A 14,451-nucleotide genomic window follows, 5' to 3' on the forward strand; every position below is an offset into this window, starting at 1 on the left:
CCCAACTGAACTTCTGAAGGATGAATTGGAACCCCGACTTTGATCCCCAACATCAGTGCCCAACCTCTTGTGGCTGAATGGAAGCAACTCCCAGTAAAAATGTTCCAACATCTAGCGGGAACCTTCCCAGAAGAGCTGGGGTAGTTATAGCAGCAAAGGGAGGAGCAACTTCATATTAACTCTCTTGGTTTGGGAATGAGATGTTGGACATTGAGGTACCCCCATACTTTTGGCCGCATAGTGCATATAATTGTTTATATGTTTAACAAATACACTTAGGGGCCGATTCACTATGGGTCGAATATCGAGGGTTAATTAACCCTCGATATTCGACTAGGAATTAAAATCCTTCTACTTCGAATATCGAAGTCAAAGGATTTAGCGCAGATAGTTCCATCGAACGATCGAAGGATAATTCCTTCGATTAAACGATAAAATCCTTCGAATCGAACGATTCAAAGGATTTTAATCCAACGATCGAAGGAATATCCTTCGACCAAAAAAAGTTAGCCAAGCCTATGGGGACCTTCCCCATAGGCTAACATTGACTTCGGTAGCTTTTAGATGGCGAACTAGGGGGTCAAAGTTTTTTTTAAAGAGACAGTACTTCGACTATCGAATGGTCTAATAGTCGAACGATTTTTACTTCGAATAGTTCGATTCGTAGTCGTAGTCGAAGGTCGAAGTAGCCCATTCGATGGTCGAAGTAGCCCAAAAAAAACTTAGAAATTCGAAGTTTTTTACCTTCGAATCCTTCTCCTACTCGAAGTTAGTGAATCGGCCCCTTATTGTAACATTCAATAAAACACAATGCAGTTCGGTTTTCATGAGAGGTTCCCCTTTATTAGAAAGGCCAAAACAGCCCATAACTTTATTTTCATTGTAAGTAAAAAACAGATATTGTTTTTAAACCTGGGAGGCACGTATGTGACTTTATTATAATTGGGACTCAGAGGGAAGTAATGAAAAACAATATAAATTTAGAAGGAGGAGCCCCTCTTGGTGCGCTGTTTTGGTGTGTGATTCATTCCTGCTCTTGGGAGCCAGATCTAACCGTACATGTGGTACCGGCACATTTAGCCCGTTTATAACCTCAGAAGAACAGCAATCAGTAAATTGCCAAGAATGTCTCAGTTGATCATTCGCCCTCTGATGTGCCAGTTGCGTAAGGACAGCCTGTTCCAGAGAGTCTCACATCAGTTTAATCAGGCAGAGGCTCTTCTAATTGTCTCTTTCTTCCCCTTGTTCTGCCATGAACTCTCATTATTTATGTTCTCTTTTTAAACCTAGAAAGCAAAATAATAGTTATTACCAGGGAAAGTAATCCCATGATCCTTAAGCAGCACTTTACCATGGGTTTGCAGGTCTGACTATCACTCATATAGTATAAGGGTTACTGTACCCCCTACTGTAAATGATAAGGATATTAGAAGTCACTGAGAGGTTGTTCTGTGACCATATAAAGGCACAAGGCTGCAGGCTGAGTTATACAGGGAACTCTGAGTATCACTCATGTATTATAAGGGATAATGTACCCCCTACTGTAAATGATAAGGATATTAGAAGTCACTGAGGGGTTGTTCTGTGACCATATAAAGGCACAAGGCTGCAGGCTGAGTTATACAGGGAACTCTGAGTATCACTCATGTATTATAAGGGATAATGTACCCCCTACTGTAAATGATAAGGATATTAGAAGTCACTGAGGGTTTGTTCTGTGACCATATAAAGGCACAAGGCTGCAGGCTGAGTTATACAGGGAACTCTGAGTATCGCTCATGTATTATAAGGGATAATGTACCCCCTACTGTAAATGATAAGGATATTAGAAGTCACTGAGGGGTTGTTCTGTGACCATATAAAGGCACAAGGCTGCAGGCTGAGTTATACAGGGAACTCTGAGTATCACTCATGTATTATAAGGAATAAAGTACCCCCTACTGTAAATGATAAGGATATTAGAAGTCATGATGCCCCTGTTTCTCAATTGCAAACACTAACATTTTAAGGAAAAAGGTTCCCCCTATTCAATTTAATTCCATCATTATTCTAATATTTATCACCATTCTCATCAAAAATGCTTTGGCATGATACTAAACATTTTAACAGGCCAGACCATTGTATCCCAGCTGACAGCATCTCCTCCAATAGATGGGGTTGTTAATCCAGCTAAACAGGCACTGGTAACCTCTATCTTCATTTTTATTTTCTCAGCTACTCTTGGCAACGACCCATTGCCCCATGTCTCAGGGGGCTGAACTTCTCTATCATATTTAATTCAATTAAACGTAGACTTTGATGGCTTCAGGGAATGTTGGACTGTCTGAGCTTTTATCTCCTGCAGAAGGGCACATTCTCCAAATACTGAATGCCAGGATGAGGCAACCGTTCTTTCCAGTAGTTCTGCCCGAGACCCTGGGAAAGCGCCACCCTCTCCTAAGAGGGCAAATTTCTGCCACAAATCTCATCGTTATATAGATACAAATGCCTACAAACCAACATGAAGCTTATTGAGTTTGAAAGAAGATATACAATTGCCGTCAGTGTCTTCATCATAGTCGCCTTAAAGATTGCAAGCCCTCAATATCTTCCCAGCCTCTGTAACGTGGGCTTCAAGGCATTCTTGGGTTGCCTAGATATTGGTAGGATGCTGGGAGTTGTATTTCTGTAGATTGGACAGCACTAGTTTAGTGTTACTACTTCCATCTTCTTCTCTAACTCTTCTAAATACCATGGACCACAATTAGAATCTACAAATGGTGCTGTGTAGGGATCTCACCATGCGTATGCCCTAAATTAACCAAACATTATGGTAGCTGCCCCTCAAGTATAAGTACAAATACCCTCTGAAGAATGGAACCCATAGTAACTAAGAAGAATTCAAGCCAAACGTATATAAGGAATGCTTTCCTTTCCTTCCTCAAAAGCAGAAGGTTGAAGGCCACTCCTAGAAACTAGACCAGTCTGGAGGACACAATGGAGTTTTTTTTCCCCTCTGCAAAAAATTAAAGGTATACAAGGGCCTCCCAAATGTGGACACCATAAAGACAGCTCTTTACAAACCTGAATTGAAATGCAGATGCTATCTGTCCCATTCTATTTCCGAAACCACAGCACCCCCCCCCATCTTCTTTCCATGTTAGACCTGCCTCCATTATCTCATGATATGGGTCACTGAAGTCGGTTTAGAATTTCAGCAAAAGAAATCCACATTTTCCCCCCTTAAGTGGTCACATGCCCCCGATTAATAGTGCCATTAATTCGCTGCAGAAGCTTTGAGGCCATCGGAGAGAGAGAACAACGAGCCATTATGGTTCAAATTATGAGAAGCTTCCCTTTCTATAATCGGCAATTACACGCAAGTAAATAAAAAGCTTCACTAAGCACTGAGATAAATCTGGTCATCTTGCAACTGGACTTTCCCTGCCTTAATAGTCTTGCCAGTAGCTATCCACCTGTGCAAGCACTCAGGCCTCATGGTGACATCCATATTGACAGGCCTTCTTCTGGCTTGAGAAGACTCATAGGAGAGAACTTGAAGTCTGGCCTGACAGACAGATCTTATTAGTTCAAGGTTCAACAGGATGTGGAGGGATATAAATAGGAGTTGCCATTGTATTGTGACAAGGGTTATCATGGATCTCCAAGCTGGTTATAATTAAGTGAGACCCCCACAACCCCTCCCCTGGCCTGGCTGATATTATCTTCAGGCCCCACAGGCTGGTGTTTTAGCTAAGTTCAATGTTTGGGGCAAACCAGCCTGATCTGCTTCAGTTTGTTTATATCAAATAAATAGTACATTTCCTTCCGACGTGGCCTCTTGTCGTATATTTCTGAGGGAGTTGGAGAAGAAGAATAAGCAAGTTCCTGGGGTTTATTTCCCCTTTAAAAGATGTATATATTCATTTCACAGGTTGTCTCCTGTTCCTAATGCGGGTGTGCACCTCGGGGATAAAGGGCCTGCGCTGTATCATCCCCCATAAACTGGTGCACATCTGCAGGATTAAATGGGATGCCCTCAGGGACGGTGGGGGAATGATTGCTCCTCATCCCAGAATTGTAACAAGTATTACCCAGCAATCCTTCTCCCCACACTGTATGTTCTGTTTCTCTGCTCTCCGCATGATTCATTTGGATTCTGATCTGGCAGTATCGGTGTCAGATGTTAAAATCTGTACATAACGTTAGATGGATCCTAAAGGAGACAAGGTTAATGTTTCTCACTTTTGTTTGATCCACATTCAAAGTTGCAGGGCTCAGAGTTCTATCCCGGGCCTTCAGCGGCTGACGGATGTCCTGTCCTGGGATAACATACAGACTGCCTCTCTATAACTCTACTCATCCAGATCAGGGCTGCTGTTGGGTTAGAGCCGACAGGGAGTTTGTCCTTGTGCTTTATGGAAGGAGGAACAAGGGCAAAACAGACTTGGAGAGGCACAAAATGGAATGCTCCACTTGATCCCATGATTAAAGGGATACTGTCATGGGAAAAAACATTTTTTTTTCAAAATGAATCAGTTAATAGTGCTCTTCCAGCAGAATTCTGCACTGAAATCCATTTCTCAAAAGACCAAACTGATTTTTTTATATTCAATTTTGAAATCTGACATGGGGCTAGACGTATTGTCAATTTCCCAGCTGCCCCAAGTCATGTGACTTGTGCTCTGATAAACTTCAATCACTCTTTACTGCTGTACTGCAAGTTGGAGTGATATCACCCCCTCCCTTTCCCCCCCCCAGCAGCCAAACAAAAGAACAATGGGAAGGTAACCAGATAACAGCTCCCTAACACAAGATAACAGCTGCCTGGTAGATCTAAGAACAACACTCAATAGTAAAAACCCATGTCCCACTGAGACACATTCAGTTACATTGAGAAGGAAAAACAGCAGCCTGCCAGAAAGCATTTCTCTCCTAAAGTGCAGGCACAAGTCACATGACATGGGGCAGCTGGGAAATTGACAAAATGTCTAGCCCCATGTCAGATTTCAAAATTGAATAAAAAAAAATCTGTTTGCTCTTTTGAGAAATGGATTTCAGTTCAGAATTCTGCTGGATGCGTCTTGAAAAAAACATGTTTTCTGATGACAGGATCCCTTTAAAATATATCACTACCTACAGATGGAGCAAACAATTCTTTAGGCTCTAATTTCTCATCAGGTCCCACCATATCACTGCTTTACTTATTACCAGGCCAGTTCCATTGGTCTTTATTTACACTGTAAAGGGCATGGTGCCATGCACAAAAAATGGGGGCAAACCATGTTTTTTTCACTTTTGCATTCTCACTGTAACGGAGCACAAAGACCTGTACTCACCCAACCTACCTACCGCTGAAGTTAAGTGCTGGCAGGCTCTGGGTGCTATGGGGCCCTTTCTAAGGCAGGCAACAAGGACGGGTGCAGAGCACAGCAAGGCCTTGAACACAATCTGAATCAGCACTAAGGGGCATGATTTTGCATCATACAGAACTATAAATGAGACCCCCGTCGTCGCTATCATTGATCACTTAAAGGTATGGAATCTATTACCCAGAATCCTCAGTAACAGGAGTTTTCTGGAATAGGGGACCTTGCCATAATTTGGATCTCCATGCCTTAAGTCTACTAAAAATCATTCTAACTTTACATAAACCCAGTAGGATTGTTTTGCCCTTAGTAAGGATTAATTATATCTTAGTTGGGGTCAGGTACCAGCTACTGTTTCATTATTAGAGAGAAAAAAGAAATCCCTTTCAAAGTATTAAATTATTGATTATAATGGAGTCTATGCGAGACGGCTTTCCTGTAATTCAGAGCTTTCTGGATAACAGGTTTCCAGATTATGGATCTTATACCTGTACTACATGTCTACAGAGATTCCATCATAATAGTATCCCAGAGCCAATGCCATGAATAATACTCCAGAACACAGAAGCATAAATACTTTACCAATTCCATGTATAATACCCCAGAAAACACGGAAGGATAAATACAGAACCAATTCCATGTATAATACCCCAGAACACACGGCAGGATAAATACAGAGCCAATTCCATATATAATACCCCAGAACACACAGCAGGATAAATACAGTGCCAATTCCATGTATAATACCCCAGAACTAACAGCAGGATAAATACAGTGCCAATTCCATATATAATACCCCAGAACACACGACAGGATAAATACAGTGCCAATTCCATGTATAATACCCCAGAACACACAGCAGATAAATACAGTGCTAATTCCATATATAATATCCCAGAACACACAGCAGATAAATACAGTGCCAATTCCATGTATAATACCCAGAACACATGGCAGGATAAATACAGTGTCAATTCCATATATAATACCCCAGAACACACAGCAGGATAAATACAGTGCAAATTCCATGTATAATACCCCAGAACACACAGCAGATAAATACAGTGCCAATTCCATATATAATACCCCAGAACACACAGCAGGATAAATACTGTGCCAATTCCATGTATAATACCCAGAACACACAGCAGATAAATACAGTGCCAATTCCATATATAATACCCAGAACACACAGAAGGATAAATACAGTGTCAATCAATTTCATGTGTAATATATGTATATATATATATGGGCAGTACCAATGTTGTGTATAATACATCCATCCTGTTAGTTGTTGGAAAGTCATTGATGTTGGCTTGGCTTAGCTTGATTTGAGACAAGTTATCTTATAAAACTGTATTTTTGTGAAAGCCCTTCTTCCCATCTTCCCACCTCTACTCATTGTATGGATCATAAAGATCCTCATGGCAATCCTAGACATTAATATTGCTCAGAGATTTTCATGATACGATTGGGGGGAAAAAGGAAGGTATTGGCATGAGGATTGACCAAGTCCTCTCTAGCTGGTCCATATCCAGTGTTGGAAGTCCATGCTCTGAAGGTGTTTAACTTGCAGCTGCCATGCTACCTTTGAAGCTTGGTTGGCCTTCCCGACGTTGCTTCTGCCTGTGAAATATGAATGCTTGAAACTCCCAACATGTTGTATTCGTTAAGCGACCCATTCAGCATAGTTAAACTATGCTGTAAGCTTTTCTTATCCTCTGTGAAGAAAGAACAAAGGTTTCTCGGAGCCCAGCGAGGAAGCAGAGAGGCGTAACATAACCTGGGCAGAGACATGTTCCTCCAGGGCTTCAGAAACACAACACGTTAGGATAAAGGTTGAGGGAAAGGAGCTGCCAAACATCAGTGGTCTGAAGGGAAAGTGGGGAGAATGTGAGAAAACCATGGAACACTGGAAGGATCCCACATAATAGAGATAATTGATAATAAATGTTAAATGATAAAGCACCAACGCATTTCACAGCTTGGTACAGTTAAAGTAAAGCATACCCAACCATGGAATGGTATGAAGAGGACTGGTAAATACAGTCAACAGTACAATTTTTATAGGGGCACCTTTTGCACAGTTGATTGACTTTTGAAATGTTAAATTTTTACTGCTGTGATTGGCTGCAAGTTAGTCTAGACTGGTGAGACTTCTTTGGTTCCCATTGGCTACAGGCGATATCTGGCAGCATAAAGACACAAGCTTACTGCCTAACTGAGCCTTCTGCAGGCTGGCAGTTTACATGATTAAGTGCCAACAGAGCACGAAACCCATAGGTCCATTGGAGAGGCCTACTTTTTAATTTAATCTAAATAAACAGTGTTTTTTAATTCCTATTTGCAGCCCAATGGATTTCCTAGGTGCCTGGAGCCCCCCTTGTTTGTATTGCTGACAGTTTTTTGCTAAGGGCCTGGTGCATCTGGACTACTGCCCATAGGATCTTTTTTTTTTCAAGAAAAATCTCAACCTGCTCATCGGTAAAAAAAAAAAAGCATGGAACCCCAGTTATACTGTAATGAATGTTTAGAGACTGCTTTTTCCTTTGAATGTTCTATTACATCAAATGGCTTCCGGATGGTCTAAATTTTGAACATTCTAGTGCTATTTTTCATTTTCGGTTGGTCTACCCTTTAAATATTGAGTTAGATGGGTTGGTCAATCTATTGAGAGTGCTATTGGACTGCCTGCCTGCTGGTTAATTGTTTGGATAAAGGATTAGTCCACATTTAGAACATTATGAGGGCTACAGGTAGGTGTACCCTTTCAGAATTATGTTGGACTCATTAGCTACAGATTCTGTTTTACCCCTTCCCCCTTCAAAGTTGGTTACACCCAGATAAACCGGGAACTAAAAACGATTACAATGGCTCGTGCCCCACTGACAAGCAGATATTCAAAAAGATTTTTTAAAATGTCCCTTACTAAGAAAGAACACAGGAGGGAGGAAGAGGTGAGCAGAGGAACATAAGAAGACATCTGAATTCGGCATAACAGAGTGGTGACTACTACCCTTCGGCATGCAGAAACAAAGTTATGAAACAGAAATTCCAGTGTTTTCGGCCCAACAATCACTGCTGTCATTCAAAGGCACTTAAACCCTTTTTTCAAGATTATCTAGGGTCACCCCAACAAAGGATGGCTGTACTCATGGTTTCCATGTACTCCAAGCTGTGGCCTGTTTCAAAGGCAGGTAGACATTTCAGTCCCATGTTGAGGATGTCAGAATTAAATGCTAAGATGAGTAAAATTAAATGCTTTGACATTCATTCTGATTCTTAGCCGAGGGCTGGAAGGGTAAATGGACTCATATGTAGTCCTAATGGCCAGAACTAACAGGCATATTCACAGTTTTGTTACGGTGACTTAGCCCAAATGGTCTTCTTTAGGATTCCAATCCGGTCTGACTACGGGAAACGTTTTAAACTATGAAGGGAGTTTGACTAGGGAGGGGTGTGAGAAGATTCTAGAGAAGGGGTGTAGAGAAGGGGTTCTATCAAATTAATTATGGACCTTTTTAAATTTCTATTGTCTACTGCAGGAAGTTATTTCAACTAACAAAAAAGGATCTAGGAGACCCACAGTAAACAGTATGAGAACTTATTTTGGGGTCCCCTGCAAAAGAGCCTTCATTTGAGATTTCTTCTTCAGTACAGTTATGACTGCCCCCACCGATGTAATAATAATTCATGAATTAGGGATCACACCTCTCTTTGGGTGGCACTCCCACTAGCCAAAAAATAGCTTATGTAACAAACAGAACTTTTTGTATCAGAATAGTAAGTTTGACTCTTCCTGTAACAGGGCAGCAGAATGTTCTCCATTGAAGAACCACCCTTCCCTCAACTGGTCCCAGAGATTTAAGAGCAGCTAAAGGTGTCCTAGAGAAGCATTGAGTTACTATACTTAAGGCTGCTCGGTTATGCCATCTCCAGCAACAGACTAGCTAGACAACCCTGGCCTTCTTGGAATACTTTAAATATTTGGGGCATTTTTCAAGATGGAATGTCTCCAGTGTTTTGAGACATAAGGAAGGAGGGCGTCTGCTCAACCTTCTCCATTCTGGAAAAGATGGACATCTACTCCATCTTCTCCATTCTGAAACTGAAAGTTTGATTTTGTCATAGGAAGGCCAATGGATGGTGTTTCACTTCTTCTGTTTTCATTGAATCGTTGTCGTTCCTGATCATGAAAGGTGGGAGTCGTGGAGTAGTATTGTGTGTTTTCAGCTCCATAATCATTTCTGAGACCACAGATCATGTTCAGCTATTATAGTATAAGGTGTCCATCTTTCCTAACCAATACTCCACTTTCCTGAGGCAGTGATATTCTCGTGTTTGGCTTAGCAGGACCCATTGTCTTTTGCTTTGCAAAGTAAACATATTGGGAGAAAACATTAAATCTAATATGAAACGCATAAATTGTCTGTTCTTTTTAAGTGATCATAGAGGTGCCGAAAATGTCTGCTGAATTATTTGTACTGTACTTATATAAAAGACCAAGAAGGAGACTGAAAGAAAGGCACTTGCCAAGCAGCCAGGGACCACCCAACACCAGGACCTCCCAATTATTTAATATGCCTGCTTTTCTACTTGGTCATGTATGCCCCCAAGAAGCTAAGGCGTATTAAAAGCTTTCACTGTCTCCTTGATGAAATAGAAACTGACTCAACTGAACGACTAAAGACTCAGCAGTTGCTAAATGCTTCTATGAACCCTCTCCACTCAACGTACTTGAAATAAATCCAGCCATAAAAACCGAGGCTTTCATGAATGGCCAAGGTATTGAAGAACATTCTATTGGTTCCGCAACCCCCCTTGAAGTTGAATATTACAGCATAACGATGGGGTTTTGGATGTGAAATCTAATATAAAAAGTAACCTTTCTTTTCAAACAAAAAAAGTTGCGAGAGTGGAGGTGTGCTATAGCATTTATTCTACCTACTGAATGTGAAAAGGAAGAAGAAAAAGGTCATCAAAGCTAAAACCTACCTTGGTTTTCCTCCATGATGTTTGGCAGTCAGTGTTGGCCCCAGTTGATGAAATGGAATGCAATGTTGGGTCATGGTAAGCCATCTCAACCACGAGTGTAGGTGAAGTTTGCTCCATCTGTTTTTCACACCTCCTAATGGTCCCGGTTTCCACGAAGCAGTCCTGTATTTCAGACCTGAAGGATCTCCTAAGAAAGAAGGTGTGGTTAGAGCAGACATAGGACATGCCTTAACAAGACATAATATAATCCAATTGTTGTTGAACCTTCTCAAATCAAGACCCCCCCCCCCACCTTGAATCTTGAACCTTTGGTGTGGCTCACTCTTAGCTCAAGGTTAGAGATGTATGAACCCAGTTGTATCAGCCAATCAGTCAAATGCAATTGTGGATCATCTTTGGTCACTTGTTTTCCCTTAAAGTAAAGGAGGAATAAGATGGTGAAATTGGCCCAAATGAAAGGCGGTGATGTCATAGCGCCCACTTCACATCATCATTGCCAAGTTTGCCCCTTTCCATATCATATTCAAAATATGAGCAACTTCAGACCCAGGTTTAATGCTGACAATTTGTTCTTTGTTGTCTGAGTATTGTAGCTGGACACCTACCTGGCCTGATAGTTGGACCGATATGGGAGGTATCTTCTGGATCAGTGATCCCCAACCAGTGGCTCGTGAGCAACACATTGTTCTCCAGCCCCTTTAATGTTGCTCCCAGTGGCCTCAAAACAGGTGCTTATTTTTGAATTCCAGGCTTGGGGGCAAGTTTTGGTTGTATAAAACCCAGGTGCACCAAATGGCCAATCACAGCACTTATTTGGCCCCCCAAGAACATTTTTCATGCTACTGTTTCTCCCCAACTCCTTTTAATTCTGAATGTTGCTCACGGGTTCAAAAGGTTGAGGATCCCCGCTCTAGACATTACTGCTTGTCCTTCACTGTTCTAGATGCAGAGAATTAAAATGATCCTATCAGAGTCACACAAACCGACATCTGGAAATCACAACACTAAACTTTCCCAAAATGATTTTTAAAAAAAAATAATAATAATTATGTTTTTTTCAAAGGCAACATCCAGCCAATCACTTAGCGTTTGATCAGTATAAATGGGGCTGAACCTATAACCCAGTCTGAGCTGTGTATATTTCTAGGGAGGTTAAACAACTAAAGATGTTTTAGGCAAGAGTTTGGAGAGAGACAAGTCCCCTTAGAATGCACCCCATCCTGTGGTCCCATGCCGAAGCTTAGCTGGGAAACCTGATATTCCACATTTGGATCTGCTTTATGTGAATTGCTCCGAGCTGTTTTTGTTCAGAAATCTCCCAGTTTTAAGGTGAAGGGCCTAAGGCGGCGGTGTGGGTCAGCGCTGCACATTTAGTAGGTAGGGTGAAGCCTTCTTTTCCACGGCTGGGCTGAACCCCTTTGGGCTGTGTGGGGGCCACTCCAGAGAATTGAGATTCACTCCGACATTCCTGGCTCACACGCACTTTTCAGCAGTTTCCAGTGAACACAAGAGGGGGATTTTGTGTTAGATTTCACTAACCTGCTATTCACTTAGGAACAAAGACTTCGCACATCGGTGGTCATTTATTCTAACGAGTCATTGAATCCTAAGAAGCCATATTTGTCCCATATTGTCAATTAAATGCTCATTGTACATCACTGCGGAATATTCAATGGATTGAAGTTGCTATCCAGGGAACAAATACAGATATGGAGGGATTTTTACTGTAATTTGGAGTTTCATGCCTTAAAGCGGAATAGAAACCCCAAAAAAGAAGTTGACCCCATAAAAGAGAATGCCGTTCGAAGCAACTTTCCAATACGGACACATGAAAAATTTAGGGTTGCACTGAATCCAGGATTCTGAATCCTCCTGCCTGGCCCAACTGGATCCAAAACCTAATTTACATATGCAAATTAGGGGTGGGGAAGGAAATCGCGTGATTTTTTATCACGTAAAAATGTTTTCCCCTTCCCACCCCTAATTTGCATATGCAAATTAGGATGCGGAATCGGTTTGGTATTCGGCCAAATCTTTCGCAAAGGATTTGGGGGTTCGGCCATATTTTTTTCATTGGGCCATATTGTATTTTTGGGTTTATATCCCCTTTAATTTAATACCAAAAAAGAAAGAAAATAACCAAGCTGTATGAATCCATGAAGGTGGCAAATAAACCTCATACTGAGTTTCCTTAAGGCATCTGTGTCCATAATCTGGAATGCCCCAGGTCTCAAGGATTCTGGATAACAGAACTCCTAACAGTTCACATTTAAATTCACTTTTGGTATGTTATAGAATGACCAATTCTAAACAACTTTTCCATTGGTCTTCATTTTTTCCTTTTTATCATTTTTGAATGATTTGCCTTCTTCTGACTCTTTCCAGCTTTAGAATAGGGGTCACTGACCCCATCTAAAAAGCAAATGCTCTGTAAGACTACAAATGTATTAGTTATTGCTACCTTTAATTAATCATCTTTCTATTCAGTCCCTCTTCTATTCATATTCCAGTCTCTTGTTCAAATCAATGCATGGTTGCTAGGGGAATTTGGGCCCTAGCAACCAGACTGCTGAAACTGCAAACTGGAGAGCTGCTGAATAAAAAGCTAAATAACCCAAAAAACACAAATAATAAAAAATGAAAACCAATTGCAAATTGTCTCAGAATATCGCTCTCTGCATCATACTAACAGTTCATTTAAAGGTGAACACCCCCTTTAAAAAAAAGACCTCCTAATCTGGAATACCCCAGGTCTCAAGCATTCCGGATCATAGTAAAGTAAATAGAATTACTGCAACTGGAGAATTAGAAATGACACAAAAGACATATATTTAGCCCTATCAGTCAGTCTCCTACAGGCAGTAAAAACTGCAGTCTGCCCCTTTAAGCGAGGCCTCATTACTTTTTGCTTCTCCTGGGCTGCTAGAAAGTCAAGGGGCCCCTAAATCTTCTAAGTGCTGAAAATCCTGTGCTTTGTAAATAGCTTCAGATGCATACAGGTGATTATAGAGATGATTTATTGGCCCCAGATCGCTTGGTCCCTTTGTGGGTACCTTGCTCCACATCTTACAGCCGACTCCAAAAGCCCTAAAATCTTTTTTTTTTTTTTTTTTTTTGCCTTTCTTTCATTATTTTTTTTTATTCTTTCTGGGCACATAAATTGGTCGAGGGCTAATCCACTACCACTGCTTGTCACACCTCTCAGCCGTCAAGGGAGAGGTTAATTAGCAGGGTTAAAGAAAGCAGTTCCTGTAATTTATGGCCCTTGCGAGGACTTTCTCCAATGGTCAGTGGTTTAAGCTTAATTTGGGATTTATCCCCTGCAAACCCAGGCTGGCCTTGATCGATTACCCAGACTCCTCGCTTCAAACAGACACCCGGCTCCCCACAAAAATAGCCTTGTCAGTTTGGGGAACCTAAAGGGGGGCCAAGGAAGTGGCTTGTCCTCTCAGACATTTTGCAGAATGGAAATTGGTCCTTTAAACCAACAGTAACCCTTTCCTAGCCACAAGAAGGTGGGCAGGGATATCTTATAGAGAGAACACACTAGCAAGGGGACAGGCATTACCCCTGATAATGAAGAGTAGCAAATGTAGCCTGTTTATTGAACATATTGAACATATATTGTTTATATCTATAGCTCTACATTTTCTATGTTCTTTTTATGTCCCAGGAAGGGGAAGAATCTGATTTTCTTTAGCGGAATATATATATATACATATACATTATTCCCTTTAATTATATGGGCAGATCATTTAGTCCAAGTACACTCTCTCTCTCTCTCTCTCTCTCTCTCTCTCTCTCTCTCTCTCTCTCTCTATATATATATATATACACTGTATATATGTATAAATATATATAAATATTTATATATTATATATATAATTATATATATATATATAAATATATATATACAGTATACACACACACACACATATATATATATATATAGTTAGTACTTGGACTAAATGCTCTCTTTTGGAATAAACCCCTCTTTTGACATGAGCTAGGGCTTATATAGAAAATGTGCATAAAAGGCCATCTTAGCTTTCCAAAATAAATATATTATATATGTATACTGTATACACATACATATATGAATTCTGGG

At 40.9% G+C, this 14,451-nt stretch overlaps 1 long non-coding RNA gene across 1 annotated transcript in view; it reads right to left on the reverse strand.

Moving 5' to 3' along the window:
- Positions 1 to 807: 807 nt before the first annotated feature.
- LOC121402900 overlaps positions 808 to 14,451 on the reverse strand; it is a 29,257-nt gene continuing 15,613 nt past the window's right edge. The window contains exons 3-4 of the long non-coding RNA XR_005966851.1: positions 10,344 to 10,530; positions 808 to 1,286 (exon numbers count right to left, since the gene is read on the reverse strand). This is a non-coding gene — a long non-coding RNA (uncharacterized LOC121402900). The remainder of the gene's footprint in view (positions 1,287 to 10,343; positions 10,531 to 14,451) is intronic.

Source organism: Xenopus laevis, chromosome 4L (genome assembly GCF_017654675.1).
Source record: "Xenopus laevis strain J_2021 chromosome 4L, Xenopus_laevis_v10.1, whole genome shotgun sequence".
NCBI lineage: Eukaryota > Metazoa > Chordata > Amphibia > Anura > Pipidae > Xenopus > Xenopus laevis.